The sequence below is a fragment of the Dermacentor andersoni genome, chromosome 2 (assembly GCF_023375885.2).
Source record: "Dermacentor andersoni chromosome 2, qqDerAnde1_hic_scaffold, whole genome shotgun sequence".
Lineage (NCBI taxonomy): Eukaryota > Metazoa > Arthropoda > Arachnida > Ixodida > Ixodidae > Dermacentor > Dermacentor andersoni.
The window spans coordinates 209,276,391-209,293,059 of NC_092815.1; the positions used below are offsets into that span (position 1 = coordinate 209,276,391).

The following is a 16,669-nucleotide window of genomic DNA, read 5'->3' on the forward strand; positions in this document are numbered from 1 at the left end:
GTAGTCGGTTTCTCCGGTGTCCTCTGTTAAATAAACAAGGCAACTTGTTTATTTAAGGGGCACACTGTGTTCAAACTGTGCGGACTAATTAGGACATTTGCGGTAAATTGCGCGTGCAACTGATCCAGAGCTTTAAAAGTCATTTGCTGAATAACGTAGTAATTATGCCGCTTTCCGGAACAACTGTGAATGCAACAGAGGTCAAGTGTAGAACTAGGGGAGGGTGCAGTAAGGCCAATTTTCTGGTTAACAAGTGCTATATGCGGGCAAGGTTTCAAACAAAGTGACGTACGGTCGGTGTTTTTCTTGTATGTGATTCAAGAACACACAACTGCGATTGTAAACAATAAAATGACTAAAGTAGCCGGCAGATCCCACGCCCTGTGGGAATCGGTGTTATGGGAAGCAGTGGGTGGGGTGCCTACCAAGGTAACGAAACGACCATGAGAGCTTCAAGGCATAGGCAGCTGTTTCACAACCTACATGACATGCATGTCATGTCCTATCATTTATTTCGTCATAGACTCTTGTCATACTATGTGAATTTTGATACATACCGAGATGTAGGTGACTGCTTCATGACATGACACTGGGTGCCTACCAAGTTAACGAAACGACCATGAGAGCATCAAGGCATGGGTAGCTGTTTCATGACATACATGACATGCGTGTCATGACTTATTATTTATTTAATCATACACTCTTGTCATACTATGCCAATTTTCATACATACCGAGATGTAGGCGACTGTTTCATGACCTATCATTTATGTTCGTCATAGTATGCCAATTTCGGTACATAAGACATAGGCGCCTGTTTCATAACTTACATGACACGCATGCCATTTTGATATTTACCAAGTAAACAAAACGACCATGAAAGCACCAGGACGTAGGCGGCTCTTTCATGACCTACACGACACGCATGTGTCATATATTTTATCATTTATCGATCTTTCTATCAATTATTTCATCACCCGTTTTTGATACAATGCCAATTTTGGCTCATACCAAGATGTAGGGCGCTGAGAGCAGCAACATGTAGGCGGCTAGCCAACTCCAGCGCACTTCCCAACTACGATTGTTTATTCTGATTTTTCATTCAATAATGAAGCCCCGTAGGGCCTGCCAAAAATTGCCATGGCCGACGGTATTTCACGTCGTCCCGGCGGAGTATTGGGATAAGTTTTCAACTATCAATAGTCGCCCCTCAGTGGTCACTTCATTGGGTACGACATCGCCTCTGCGCAAAGCTGCCTGGCTTGCTGTTTCGATATGATCGTATTGCAAGAGGCCCCTTTACATTTGCAGTTAATGTGCATGTAAAGATTGCGTTTTTCTCAGTAATTGCTTAGGCAATCTAAGGAATTTTATATTTTTGCAGTAAGTCTCATAAATTGAACCATTTCTGTTGTCTGATATAAACAATTCATTTGATATATTTGTCGAAACTTCTATAGTGCTTATGAATGCATCTGGCAGTTTTGTAGAAAAAATATTTTCAACACGTCTTCATAGGTGGCGCCAGGTGGCTCCTAACGCCGCCGGTTGCTTGCAAGGCCGCCGGTTGCTGCCTAATGTCCTACCTAGGTAGAACATTAGGCAGTAGCTTAGGACACAGCAGGAGCTTGGTGGCGCAGCCCACCAAAGGGGACGCTCATAACGTCCATGCATCCAACCATCCATGCTGCTAATGGCTGGAGAAGTCGGCGTGCGGTAACGTTAAACGACTACAGTACATTTAGTTCAATCTTCAGAACCTTCCCTGGTTCCCTCACATGTTGAATCTACATTAGCACCTGGTTAGCCACATTCGCCGGCCAAGAACCCGGATTAGGTTACCTTGACTGCCTCGGACCAATTAACGAGGGCCACGTTTTCGATCGTCATGTGCGTGCTTGCGATGTGGTTCAAACACACAAATTAGCGCGTGAATCGTCCACAGCATCCCGAAGGCCCCAGCGAGGCCGTCCGTAACTGTGTAATGTCAATTCACTGTGCCTTCACCGTTTGCAGTCGATTACCTTTCGAAACCGCATGCGACTGAGTTCGGGGGGTGGAGCGTTTAGGTCGATCGTCGTCTTTGAATAACTTGCCTTCTCTGCTTCATTTCACAATAAAACACCATAGTCCTGTCAGGAACGAAGCCGCAAATTCTCAATCGTGCTGCCACACAGTTTTTGATGTGTTTGGAGACACTTGCCGAGCGAACGTTACAGCTAGCAATTATCGCTTGAAGAAACCCGTCTCTATGACATGTCGTGTGAAAGGCTGTGTTCATCCAAACGTCGTCTTTGAAACGGCGCAGTTGACTTGGCGCCATGGACTTCCTAGCCGAGAACAACGCCTGCTGCCAGACACTCCTGCACATTGCCTGCAGGGGCAACGCCAGCGTGGCCGGGCTGCTCCGGCTCTCGGATGTACTCCCACCCATTTCCAAGCTTTACAACCGCAAAGACGTGGCCTAGTACGGCGACATCCTCCTCGACTACAGATACTTCAGAGTCATCGACCACTTCGAGAATGAGATAGAAGCAAATCATGTAAGGATATGGTGCTTCACTGCCGTGATGCAACTTCCCTTGTGGTGTCGTTTTTCTTATCTAGAAGGAGAAAGTAAGTTTGTATAGAGGCAGAGTGAACAGAATTGAAGTGGCTTGCTTTCTAGTGGCGTGCAGTTTGCAGAGGCTGCATGCATAGGTCAACGTCACGTTGCTTTGCCTTTATAATAAATATTTCTTTCTCGTTGAAGCACTATAATGAACGAAACAAAGCATTATAAATTTACAATGTGACATCCCATACATTTGGCACCAAGTGAAAGTGGCAGGTATAACTCGTACCTGGCGGCAAGCCTGAATTTAGCTTTCTTTCTTAAGTTGATAAATTTGGGCTCATCCTCCGATTTGCTAATGTTGCGAGAAATGAGGTGTTGAAAGCTGGGGTGGGGCATTATCAAAAGAGATACATACGAAAAGATGTTTTCATGCTACCTTCTCCACCGTCATTGTGGCGGCACAAGAAGCCACATGCCAGAGGTTTACTTGCTACAAACAAATCTATTTAGACAAATTCCGCAAGAAAGCCAAATCGGCAACAGCAAAGTTACTAAAAAGCCACCATGATTAAAAACAACGTGTTTGTTGTCATACTGTGCTGTTGCAAGTTTTCTGCTGTATGTGTGCTTCGGGGGGTCTAAAGGTATGGTATGGTATGGTATGGTATGGTATGGTATGGTATGGTATGGTATGGTATGGTATGGTATGGTATGGTATGGTATGGTATGATATGGTATGGTATGATGAACGTTATTCAGGTCCAGGAGATAAAACCTTAGGTTGACGCAGGCGGCTCCCACGTCGGGACGTGGGAGCCGCCTGCGTCAATGCCTAAGAATTTCTACTGGATGACGCTTTGGAGAACAGTGCCGTTGGAACCGTACAGGAACTGCAGACTAGATTTTTTGTTTGTGACCGACATGCAGACTGTTTTGTCAGAATTTACCACCATTTGCCAGTATGCACACCACCACACTACCTTATTTAGGGAATTGTTCAGTTTTGCTTGATCTTTGTTTACTAACAGTATGATAAAGAAAGCAATCGTTGAAAAGAGGTGAATGGTGACGTCGACTTTGTTTGTTATATCATCTATGTACAATAAGAACAGAAGTGGGGTCCGAACAGAGCCCTGGGGAACGCCGGACAAAGCAGGGACAGTATCAGAATGGTGATCATTGTCTTCAACGTATTGGGAGTGGTTTGACAGAAAGTAATTGATCCAACGAACAAGAGGGCCGTTAACAAGTAGGCGGTTAAGATTGTGAAGTAATTTAACATGGGAAAGACGATTAAATGCTTTAGAGAAAACCATAAGGATTACGTCCGCCTGTAGTTGCTCATTAATGTTTATAGTTAAGTCATGAAGGGTTTCCACGATTTGGGCACTGTTGATTAACCGTTTCGAAAACCGTGCGGGTTTGAATGGATTAAATTGTTTCATTCCGTGAATTCTGTCAATTGTTTCAAGATTATGTGCTCTAGTATGTTGCAGCACGTGCATGGTAAAGAAATTGGCCGGTGGTTAGACAGGCAAGATGTGTGACCTGGTTTTGGCATGGGAATTATTTTTGCAACCTTCCACTCAGCAGAAAGGTGGAGTCGCGGAATGGACATATTTTGCAGCATAACGTAAGTAGCAGCAGAATCATCAACAAAATATCAATTAACGTTTCTATTTAATGAACCCTGGGGGCAGTTGTTTAAATGGCATATCTGGAGGCAGTCACATTTTAACGCAACCCCACATCATGAAATCTTCAAAATCACATCTCAATCATTTGGTTGCACCAAAATTGATGGTACGCGCAATCTATGACAAAATTTGCGCGTTCCTGCCATGAATAGGAGGGCGGCCAATAAATATTGAGCCTTCTCTTTCTTATTTTCCTTTTTTTTTTTTATGCGTCATGCGGCGTTCGTAGTCGGTTTCTCCGGTGGCTTCTGTTAAATAAACAAGGCAACTTGTTTATTTAATAAGGGGCACACTGTGTTCAAAGTGTGCGGACTAATTAAGACATTTGCGGTAAATTGCGCGTGCAACTGATCCAGAGCTTTAAAAGTCATTTGATGAATAACGTAGTAACTATGCCGCTTTCCGGAACAACTGTGAATGCAACGGATGTCCAATATAGAACTAGGGGAGGGTGCAGTATGGCCAATTTTCTGGTTAAAAAGTGCTATATGCGGGCAAGGTTTCAAACAAAGTGATGTACGGTCGGTGTTTTTCTTGTATGTGATTTAAGGACACACAACTGTGATTGTAAACAATAAAATGACATAAATAGCCGGCAGATCCCACGCCCTGTGGGAATCGGTGTTATGGGAAGCAATGGGCGGGGTGCCTACCAAGTTAACGAAACGACCATGAGAGCTTCAAGGCATAGGCAGCTGTTTCACAACCTACATGACATGCATGTCATGTCCTATCATTTATTTCGTCATAGACTCTTGTCATACTATGTGAATTTTGATACATACCGAGATGTAGGTGACTGTTTCATGACATGACACTGGGTGCCTACCAAGTTAACGAAATGACCATGGGAGCATCAAGGCATAGGTAGCTGTTTCATGGCATACATGACATGCGTGTCATGACTTATTTATTTCATCATACACACTTGTCATACTATGCCAATTTTGATACATACCGAGATGTAGGCGACTGTTTCATGTCCTATTATTTATGTTCGTCATAGTATGCCAATTTCGGTACATAAGACATAGGCGGCCGTTTCATGACTTACATGACACGCCTGTCCTTTTGATACATACCAAGTAAACGAAACGACCATGAAAGCACTAGGACGTAGGCGGCTCTTTCATGACCTACATGACACGCATGTGTGTCATGTATTTTATCATTTATTTATCTATCTATCAGTTATTTCGTCACACGTTTGTGATACAATGCCTCTTTTGGCACATACCAAGATGTAGGGCGCCGGTTTCATGACCTTACCAAGTTAAGGAAACGACGATCATAGCAGCAACACGTACGCGGCTAGACGCCTCCAGCACATTTCCCAACTACTATTGTTAAGGTTTCCCAAGTCAACCAACGGTTATCCACGAATATTCTGATTTTTCATTCAATAATGAAGCCCCGTAGGGCCTGCCAAAAATTGCCATGGCCGACGGTATTTCACGTCGTCCCGGCGGGGTATTGGGAAAAGTTTTCAACTAGCAATAGTCGCCCCTCAGCTATCACTTCATTGGGTACGACACCGCCACTGCGCAAAGCTGCCTCGTTCACTGTTTCGATAAGATCCTATTGCAAGAGGCTCCATTACTTTTGCAGTTACTGTGCATGTAAAGATTGCGTTTTTCTCAGTAATTGTTTAGGCAATTTACGGAATTTTATATTTTTGCAGTAAGGCTCACAAATTAAACCATTTCTTTTATCTGATATAAACAATTCGTTTTATATATTTGTCGAAACTTGTTATAGTGCTTATGAAAGCATCTGGCAGTTTTGTAGAAAAATATTTTCAACATGTCTTCATAGGTGGCGCCAGGTGGCTCCTAACGCCGCCGGTTGCTGCCTAATGTCCTACCTAGGTAGAACATTAGGCAGCAGCTTAGGACGTAGCAGGAGCTTGGTGGCGCAGCCCACAAAAGGGGACGCTCCAAAAGGGATGTTCCAAAGGGGACGCTCATAACATCCATCCATCCAACCAACCATCCATGCTGCTAATCGCTGGAGAAGTCGGCGTGCGGTAACGTTAAACGACTACAGTACATTTAGTTTAATCTTCAGGACCTGCCCTGGTTCCCTCACATGTTGAATCATCATTAGCGCCTGTTTAGCCACATTCGCCGGCCAAGAACCCGGATGAGGTTACCTTGACTGCCTCGGACCAATGAACGAGGGCGACGTTTTCGATCGTCATGTGCGTGCTTGCGATGTTGTTCAAACGCACAAATTAGCGTGTGAATCGTCCACAGCATCCCGAAGGCCCCAGCGAGGCCGTCCGTAACTGTGTAATGTCAATTCACTGTGCCTTCACCGTTTGCAGTCGGTTACCTTTCGAAACCGCATGCGCCTGAGTTTGGTAGGTGGAGCGTTTGCGTCGATCGTCGTCTTTGAATAACCTGCCTTCTCTGCTTCATTTCACAATAAAACACCATAGTCCTGTCAGGAACGAAGCCGCAAATTCTCAATCGTGCTGCCACACAGTTTGTGATGTGTTTGGAGACACTTGCCGAGCGAACGTTACAGCTAGTAATTATCGCTTGAAGAAACCCGTCTCTATGACATGTCGTGTGAAAGGATGTGTTCATCCAAACGTCGTCTTTGAAACGGCGCAGTTGGCTTGGCGCCATGGACTTCCTAGCCCAGAACAACGCCTGCTGCCAGACGCTCCTGCACATCCCCTGCAGGGTGTTAGATATGGAGCTGTTTCCTGAACCTACTTCAAATTCCGCAGACCACTTCGAATCGCGCCACTTCTAAGTAAGGGATGCAGAAACACGGATGACACATTCCAGAGGATCGCTCGAGCCAACAAGTTCACGTGCCAACAAGTTCGTACGCCGCGGTAGCTATTGAATGCTTGAGTTTTCCAGAAAACGAAGGGATCGCCCGGCATTGTTGCAACGAAAGCGAGCCCCGAAAACACGACGGCTGTGATGTACCGGGAAGGCCTGGCAGCGTCGCACCGGTCGCCTTTGAAGAAGGCATTTGCCACCACAGTGGGGCCGTACCACCGGGAGTAGGTGGGCCCTCGGACAATGGAGCCCAATCATCCCCCCTTCTCCGCCTTTGAAGAGAGCATTGCACCACAGCAAGGCAAGACCGCGGAGAGCCGCCGGGTGCGACATCACCGCACGGGTGCCTACCATTGGCCGAAGGTGGCGTCATCGGAGCGGGCTCTCCCATTGGCCGAACATGACGCGACTTCCAGTCCTCGAAGGGTTTAAAAGAAGCATTCCAGAGAGACCAGGGCATTCCCTGATTGAACTCTCTCGAACTTCTTGCCGCGGGCCGCAGCGTCCGAGTTGCTGCCGGCCCGTAATGACTCTACTACTGTTACTTGACTCTCCCCTCTCTGTATATAATGTAAAATAAACCCTCCCAAGTTTGTTTTTCATCCCTCCGCTGCCACCAGTTGTCAGGATTGGGGGCTCAATCCCATCGCTCGAGATCCGTTGCCAAGATTGGAGTCCGGCATGAATTCGAAGGTAGCTGGCCCATGCCGTCGTCCAACTTAAACACGCTGAGGACGTTCTCGATGAGAAGCAGTTCTTCCCTTCATAAACGTCCTCAGCGTGTTTAAGTTGGACGACGGCATGGGCCAGCTACCTTCGAATTCATGCCGGACTCCAATCTTGGCAACGGATCTCGAGCGATGGGATTGAGCCCCCAATCCTGACAAGGGGCAACGCCATCGTGGCCGGGCTGCTCCGGCTCTCGGACGTACTCCCACCCATTTCCAAGCTTTACAACCGCAAAGACGTGGCCAAGTACGGCGACATCCTCCTCGACTACAGATACTTCAAGGTCATCGACCACTTCGAGAATAAGATAGAAGCAAACGATGAAAGGATACGGTGCTCCACTGCCGTGATGCAACTGCCCTTGTGGTTTGGTTTTTGTTACCTATAAGCAGAAAGTCAGTTTGTATAGAGGCAGAGTGAACAGAATTGAAGTGGCAAGCAGTTTGCAGAGGCTGTATGCATAGGCCAACCTCACGTTGCTTTGCCTTTATAATAAATATTTCTTTCAGGTTGAAGCATTATAATGAACGAAACAAAGCATTCTAAATTTACAATGCGACATCCGATACATACTGTGGATCCTGCGGATCCGGATCATGAGACTGAAATAATCAGAAAAATAAGAATGAGCTGGGGTGCGTTTGGCAGGCATTCTCAGATCATGAACAGCAGGTTGCCATTATACCCTGAAGAGAAAAGTTTATAACAGCTGTGTCTTACCAGTACTCACGTACGGGGCAGAAACCTGGAGGCTTGCGAAAAGGGTTCTACTTAAATTGAGGACGAGGCAACGAGCCATGGAAAGAAGAACGATTGGTATAACGTTAAGGGACAAGAAAAGAGCAGATTGGGTGAGGGAACAAACGCGAGGTAATGATATCTTAGTTGAAATCAAGAAAAAGAAATGGGCATGGGCAGGACACGTAATGAGGAGGGAAGATAACCGATGGTCATTAAGAGTTACGGAATAGATTCCAAGGGAAGGAAAGCGTAGCAGAGGGCGGCAGAAAGTCAGGTGGGCGGATGAGATTAAGAAGTTTGCCGGGACAACATGGCCACAATTAGTACATGACCGGGGTAGTTGGAGAAGTATGGGAGAGGCCTTTGCCCTGCAGTGGGCATAACCAGGCTGATGATAATGATGATGATGATGATGATGATCCCATACAATTGGCACCAAGTAAAGTGGCAGGTATAACACGTACCTGGCACCAAGCCTGAATTTAGCTTTCTTTTTTATGTTTATACATTTGGGCTCATCCTCCGATTTGCTAATGTTGAGAGCAATAAGGTGTTGAAAGCTAGGGTGGGGCATTATCAAAAGGGATATATACGAAAAGATGTTTTGATGCTACCTGCTCCACCATCATTGTGGCGGCACAAGAAGCCACATGCCAAAGGTTTACTTGCTACAAACAAATCTATTTAGACAAATTCCTCAAGCAGGCCAAATTGGCAACAGCAAAGTTGCTAAAAAGGCCACGATGATTAAAAACAACGTGTTTGTTGTCAGACTGTGCTGTTGCAAGTTTTCTGCTTTATGTGTGCTTCGTCTAAAGGTAAGGTATGGTTGGTATGGTATGGTATAATATGGTATGGTATGGTATGGTATGGTATGGTATGGTATGGTATGGTATGGTATGGTATGGTATGGTATGGTATGGTATGGTATGATGAACTTTATTCAGGTCCAGGAGGTCAAAGCATAGGTTGACGCAGGCGGCTCCCACGTCGGGACAGTAAGGTTTAACCTTACCGCCGTATCGTGGGCTTTCTGGTTGGCCTGTACTTGATCCAAAAGAACTGCACTGTGAAGGACTCGTCGCCACCAGTCTCTTTCCTCGTCACAGTCCATGAAGGACACAGGACACTGTCAAAGCATATAATCCAGAGTAATTATGCCAATACACTTCTCGCATTTGATTGGTACCTCTCTTTCTGGATATAGCCTGTTAATAAACTTTGGACTCGGATAAGTCCTTGTCTGTAACAATCTCAGAGCCACCGCTTGAGCTCTATTGAGCGTAGCGAGTGGTACTGGGAATTCCCTTCAGTTCATGTAGTAATGCATCGTGATTTCATTATATGTAATTGGTCGCTGTTCTCCTCCTGTATATTATTAAGGTCCTGGTCGCGTAGTGCACGGATAGTAATTCCTCGTGCAGCTGCGTTAGCCATCTCATTTAAATTATTCCGAGATGGATCAACAGACCCCATGTGTACAGGGAACCAGCGGATTTCGATCCCTTGGCTGTCCATCTCACCGATCAGCTGGGCAGTCCTTTTGGTTACAAAGCCTTTGGTAAAGTGTCTAATAGCAATCTTAGAGTCACTGTAAATTCACGTCCACTTATTATTCCTTAAAGCCAATGCGATCGCCACTTGCTCCGCGACTGTCGTGTCTTTAGTCATGATTGTAATAGCTTCCCGAGTGAGACCATGTGCATCTACTACTACTAACATAAAGGCTTTCTTTCCTCTGACCGATGCAGCATCTACAAAAGCCGCACGTTCTCTGTCTAAAAGTAAATAATCTTGAATAAAATCCACATGTATATCCCTCACAGAAACGTGCTTCAGGCAAACTTGCAAAGAAATTGATGTTGTGTTGGGTTTTAGAAAAAATTTATTCTGTTAAAAAAAGAACATTGCATATCAGTCCCCAAACCTTCCTTTGGAATTCTTCAGAAGGTGAAAGGATGAAAGGGAAGTATCTTTTTCCATATTTATGCAGACAAGTTCCTGAAACAGGTGAAATCGGCAACACTAGTGTAGCTGAAAAGGTCACTGTGATCTAAAAACAATGTGTTGTTTGTCAATGTGTTGTTTGTCAGTATTTGTTGTGCGAAGTTTATTGCTGGTTGTGTTCTACGTCTAGAAATACATAATCTTAATAAAGTGCATGTATATATATATATATATATATATATGTGTGTATGTGTGTTTGTTTGTTTGTGTGTGCGCGTGTGCGTGTGCGTGTGTGTGTGTGTGTGTGTGTGTGTGTGTGTGTGTGTGTGTGTGTGTGTGTGTGTGTGTGTGTGTGTGTGTGTGTGTGTGTGTGTGTGTGTGTGTGTGTGTGCGTGTGTGTGTGTGTGTATGTGTGTGTGTGTGTGTGTGTGTGTGTGTGGAAAGGTGTGCACTGAAGTTTCAATCTCCGCAGGTTGGAAGTTCTGCTTCCATCAAACTGGACTTGACCAACTAAACCTTCTAATTTTATTATTTTAAAACATGGCTGGTCGTGTTGTTTTTGAGAGCTGTTTATTGAGATGTGACACGTAGAATAGGGGACCCGCCGCAGTGGCTTAGTGGCTCTGGTGTTGCATTGCTAAGCACGAGGTCGCGGGATGAAAACCTTGCCACTGCGGCTGCGTTTCGATGGGGGCGAAGTGCAAAAACGCCTGTGTACCGTGAAATGGGAGCGCGTGAAGATCCCCTGGTGGCCAAAATTATTCCAGAGCCCCCCACTATGACGGGACTCATAATCAAATGGTGGTTTTGGCACTTAAAACCCCAGAATTCATTCACCACTAAGAGAGGAATCTTCGATGCTCACAGCATCTGCAGGACCGGCATGAAAAGTTGCGGGAGAACTAGAATGACGTCCTCACGCAATATTACTTGGCATTTGAAAGTGTGCACAAGTACACCATTGACATAAACCGGTGAGTATTAATGTGAAATTGCCAAGCATACAGCAGCATTCTGTGCCACCTTTTCAACAAAATAGCACTATAACAAGGTCCCCTATATCATCATGTGCTCAAAAATCAAGCGAGCAGTTTTCGTCTTTGCTACCCTCCCCATGTGCAGTCTCTTCTCTGCGTACTCTAGGGCAGTACTGAAGCTTTCCAGCGACACACTGCTTCCGCCACACGAACAACGCTAAACCTTACACGAGGTGAAATCATTTGAGTTGCGCCCAAAAGGCAAGTGAGATGACAAGAAAGAGCAGGAGTGTGACTATACATGGCAAAGGCATTCTGACCAAGTGATCAGAACTATTATCTCCCGTGCATGGACTAATCGGCAGCTTTTGCCCCGGTAATGTCATGTGCATGGCCCTGTTGTCACCGTGACATGTCAAGAAGGGAACGAAAGGTGCTGGAGAGGAGCATACGATTGTTTTCTTTTTTTTTTTTTGTTACTAAAGGTTGTTTAGGGGCCGTTGAACACGCAACTGCGTTTTGATTCTGGCATCCACAGACCTGGTCTTACAATAATCAGAAAGATCAGCAGGTTAGGCGGGTTAAGTTTCCCCTACTTGTGCTGTAGGTAGACGGGGCTATGTGTTTCCGAGAAGTGTACATACTCTGGAAGAGAACTCTCGGTGTCGCTAGCGCTTTGGTAGTGTGCATGATGCGTTAGGACAAAAAATAAGTTACAGTACACTGAATGCGCGTCCAGCTTGCCATTCACAGGCACAACAATCGCACAGTCTTTCCAGAGAGGGTTGCCATGGTGTACTCACCCTGGTATGATCACAAGGTGTAAGTAGCATACTGCGTGAATAAGCAGAAACACTCAAGGCCTCCTCGCATTACAGAAAACCTGGCTTCGATATCGGCGAGACCAACAATGGGTCAAAGAAATCGCTAGTTCAATTCCAAGTGCATTCTACTTTCCGAGAATGTTTAGGTACCTGTCAGGGGTAGTAGTTGTGTGTGAACCTTTCTTCGTCAAACCCAAAGAGCCCTTGAGTGCACAGTGAAAATTGAACCGTGACCACGGTTTTGACACATGTGATGATTAATTGCGACCTTCTGTGGCCGTTGCCACTAGCGTTACCAAGCACCGAACACCAGCCCTCAGGCTTATACTATTCACCCACAATATATTTGGGGAATTACGCGAGAGGTCTTGTTTATGTTTCAGGAAAATATTATTTTATAAAAATTGAATTCTGGGTGTTTACGTGCCAAAACCACGAACTGATTATAAGGCACGCCGTAGTAAGGGACTCCGGAAATTTTTACCACCTGTGGTTCTTTAACGTGCAACTAAACCTAAGTACACGTGTGTTTTCGCATTTCACCTCCATCGAAATACGGCCGCCGTGGCCGGGATTCGATCCCGCGACCCCTTGCTTAGCAGCCCAACATCATAGGCACTAAGCAACCACGTCGCGCGGAAAATATTATTGGTGATGCTCACAAAAAATTCAATATGCTTCCGTGAAATATGTCCTTTGCAATAACTTACTAATGCAAGCGCTCCAGAGAGTAATTAGGAAGCTTTAAAATGGCCATATAATTCACCGGCCTGAACAGGAAGACATTTGTAACAGCAACTGAAGCCAAATTCACTGCCATGTACTAAATTTATTTGTCGAGTTATCGAAAGAAATATACCATTACAACGTTTTGAACCGCGTGGTTTATTTACACTTCAACTCTCAATGCAACTTGTCAAAAGAAGCAGGTTCGCAAGAAATTAGGCTATGATTCTCTGCAATGCAACACAATACCCGTCACTTTTGAAATGCAAAATAAACATGAATTAGGATTAAAATCAAAAATAATGTTTCTTTCTTGGTAAAGACGAATAGTTGAAAGTGTACATAAAGATCTGATAAACCAACATGAAAGTAGAGATAAACAAAAGTATAGCTTTTGCGGCATGAAAAGCACAATAACTTTGTTCTAATGCGTTATCATAGGATGTGTGTTTTGGGGGAGTTCTAGCTGGCTTCCCTAATATTCCTGTACTTCCTTTTTCATTGATATAGCACATGGTAATCCCAATCGATATGATAGTAGAACGACGCACAACGCGAAGTACAAAAACAGAGACACGACAGGCACTGCGCTGACTTTCAACACTATTTGAATACCGTTTCCAAATCATGTGTATATTATAGATGAGGGCGCATGCACAGAAAATGGAAAGGCGCATTCTAACAGCAAGTAATCTGTGGTATGTACGTGGTGCCCTCTGAATGTTCTCTTCCCCTCGAAATGGTGACAACTGATTTTGGGCCCTTCTTTATCAAGACTCACTTTTTGTCAGTGCTACATGTCGACGCGAAAATGCATCGATGGCATTGTTTTCTTCGTTATCTGAGAAAAGATATTTTTTATGCATTGTACAACCAGAGAACGAACTTTCCTTCTTTCAATCTGCGTATTAGAAACGATGGTACTAATAAAAAAGTGTGTTTCGTAAAAAAATTTATCCCTCTGTGAGGAGCAAGTGTGGTCAAAGAAATCTGGAGGCTTAAGTTGTTTTGACAATACTTAGGCCCGGATTGCTGGACCGTCGTAGATGGTTCACTGTACCAATTGTAAGATGCATGGTTCTCGGAGAACGCGAACTATCATACTATATTTCCTATGAATGCATAGCGTTGTGGTATTTTATTAGGTCCTGAATATTGCTGCCGTTTATGAAACAAGTAAAATACGAAATGACCTATACCTCAATTTTCTTGTTTTACTTAAAAGAATTCTTAATAATCGCCTGCGACGTATGCCCGAAGTCTTGTCTTTAGACACGATAATTCAGATACGTAAAGAATGCTTTCACGAAAGTTCAGCATCCAGAATTACTCTTTCAATAATTAGTGTAGGGTACACTTGGATACAGGATAGTTTACTGCCTTGGGCAGTGCTTGCCTGGGCTCCTTGGATGTACAGTGCTCACGGATTGAAATAGGACACGGAGCATTTAGTACAACCCTACATATGTGCAAAGTACGCGAGAGCACCATGTCATGTCGCTAGGAATTTTGTCACCAAAGGTGACGAGGACTCCGATGTAAGTGTACGCGCCAGACTTACGTCTATGTGACACAAACTGCAGCCGGTTGAAGCGAAAGTATGTCCATTACTTAGCCCTAAATTGACGCGTTTCATTCCGTGAGCACTGTACAATAGAGCAAACGGGAAGAGGAAGAAAAGCATGACATAGATATCAAAAATATAACACCCCCCTAACCAGACACGTGGGTGTGATCAACTACGCTCTCCGTGTATTCTTTCGCTAAAGGTAACCATGCGCCATGCAGTGATGTAATATTTACTTTTGTAACGAAATTACTTTTGATATGCAGAACAAAAAAATTTACGGAACGACTAGGCTTCGTCGCCTTTTTGTGAGTTCATATCGCGAAACTGGTGTTTTCCTCATAATTCCTTCCAAGGTGACATGCCTTGCAAGTCACCAGTTGCTATTGGCGAACTTCGGTATGTGCCGTGAAAGAATTTCCATATAAATTTGTAAGCGAACTTCTGGCAATGTTTTACCAACGTAGTACTTTGCCCAGCAGAGATTCATTTCACATACAACTGCGCAGAACCGCACAATGGGATTACCACGTGCTTTTTTGCACCCTTTAAGTTTGGATAATGTAGAGAGACGCTTACAATAAACTCTGGATGAAAAATAAATGTGTGAGAAGGAGAGGACAGTCCCCTCTTGAGAAGTTCAGCGCTTTTTTTCCGCCATATTCTAATTCTCCGCCGAAATCTTCGCTGATCGCATAATTAGCCACAGCCCCTTCGACCACGTGACCGTTTTGAAGCTCCTTCTCCACGACGACATAGCAATGGGCACAGTGTACAGAGGATCCGCCTCGCGTTCCCTCCTCAGATCGCCGCTCTCGAACCTGGCACAGATCGTTATAAGAACTCTGCCAGGCTATAAAAACCGCCGCAACCTTCTCCGAAAGCAGACTTGTTCCAGTCGCAGTAACGATCAGTCCTGTTTAACACGTCGCACACATCATCGGCCCACTTGCTTTCACTGATCACGCTGACAACCATCGACTTGCTGACAGAAGGAGTCATCGACGTCCATCAAAGGCGCACTGAAGCTCGAGAATTGACTTCGTCATGACACAACCAAAGTTCAACTGCGCCCCTGGCAACAACAATAACGATCTCGTACGCGGGCCTCCGTGGCCCTTGGAGAAACGCCACCTGGACATCGGGAACCGTGGCTCGTCCACCTGCGTCTTTCGAGGGTATGACGGCTACTTCCTGAACTCGCGATCCATCAAGTTCGTGGAGCCACTTCGAAGCGTCACAGTTTTAGCCGGCAGCTCGGTGTTGGGCTGCGCAGCTTCCCTGCGGCCACACCCTGTGTGTTATGCGAGTACGCCGCCTTCGTCCGAAAAATAATGGGCTGGGGTGCGTTTGGCAGGCACTCTCAGATCATGAACAGCAGGTTGTCATTATCCCTCAAGAGAAAAGTGTATAACAGCTGTGTCTTACCAGTACTCACGTACGGGGCAGAAACCTGGAGGCTTGCGAAAAGGGTTCTACTTAAATTGAGGACGACGCAACGAGCTACGGAAAGAATGATGGGTGTAACGCTAAGAGACAGGAGCAGATTGGGTGAGTAAACAAACGCGAGTTAATGATATCTTAGCTGAAATCAAGAAAAAGAAATGGGCAGGACATGTAATGAGGAGGGAAGATAACCGATGGTCATTAAGAGTTTCGGACTGGATTCCAAGGGAAGGGAAGCGTAGCAGGGGGCGGCAGAAAGTTAGGTGGGCGGATGAGATTAAGAGGTTTGCTGCAACTACATGGCCACAATTATTACATGACCGGGGTAGTTGGAGAAGTATGGGAGAGGCCTTTGCCCTGCAGTGGGCGTAACCAGGGTGGTGGTGGTAATGATGCTGAGAAGCATGTGTCTGTCGCATTGCCAATCCTGAGCCCTACCTCGGAAACTGCGTACTGCAAGCACGAACAACCACAGTCAACAGCCACAGACTACCTTATCAGATGGACCTAACCACTAAGAGAAAGGTGCACCCCAAGTCAGACAAAAGTTTATTTTTATCCCAAGACACACCGACCAGGTAACTTGTTTTTAGCCCCATTCTCTCAGTGCGGAATATCTATTTAGCTGTTGAAAGCACGACAAAGGTTACTGCCTACTTAG

General features: G+C 45.2%; 2 non-coding genes across 2 annotated transcripts; both read right to left on the reverse strand.

Moving 5' to 3' along the window:
- Nucleotides 1-1,112: 1,112 nt before the first annotated feature.
- On the reverse strand, nucleotides 1,113-1,254 carry LOC126541024 (U4 spliceosomal RNA). Its single transcript, XR_007601607.1, has one exon. It is a non-coding gene; the product is annotated as a U4 spliceosomal RNA (small nuclear RNA).
- A 4,409-nt stretch (nucleotides 1,255-5,663) lies between these two features.
- LOC126541019 (U4 spliceosomal RNA) lies at nucleotides 5,664-5,805 on the reverse strand. Its single transcript, XR_007601603.1, has one exon. It is a non-coding gene; the product is annotated as a U4 spliceosomal RNA (small nuclear RNA).
- Between the last annotated feature and the right edge of the window lie 10,864 nt (nucleotides 5,806-16,669).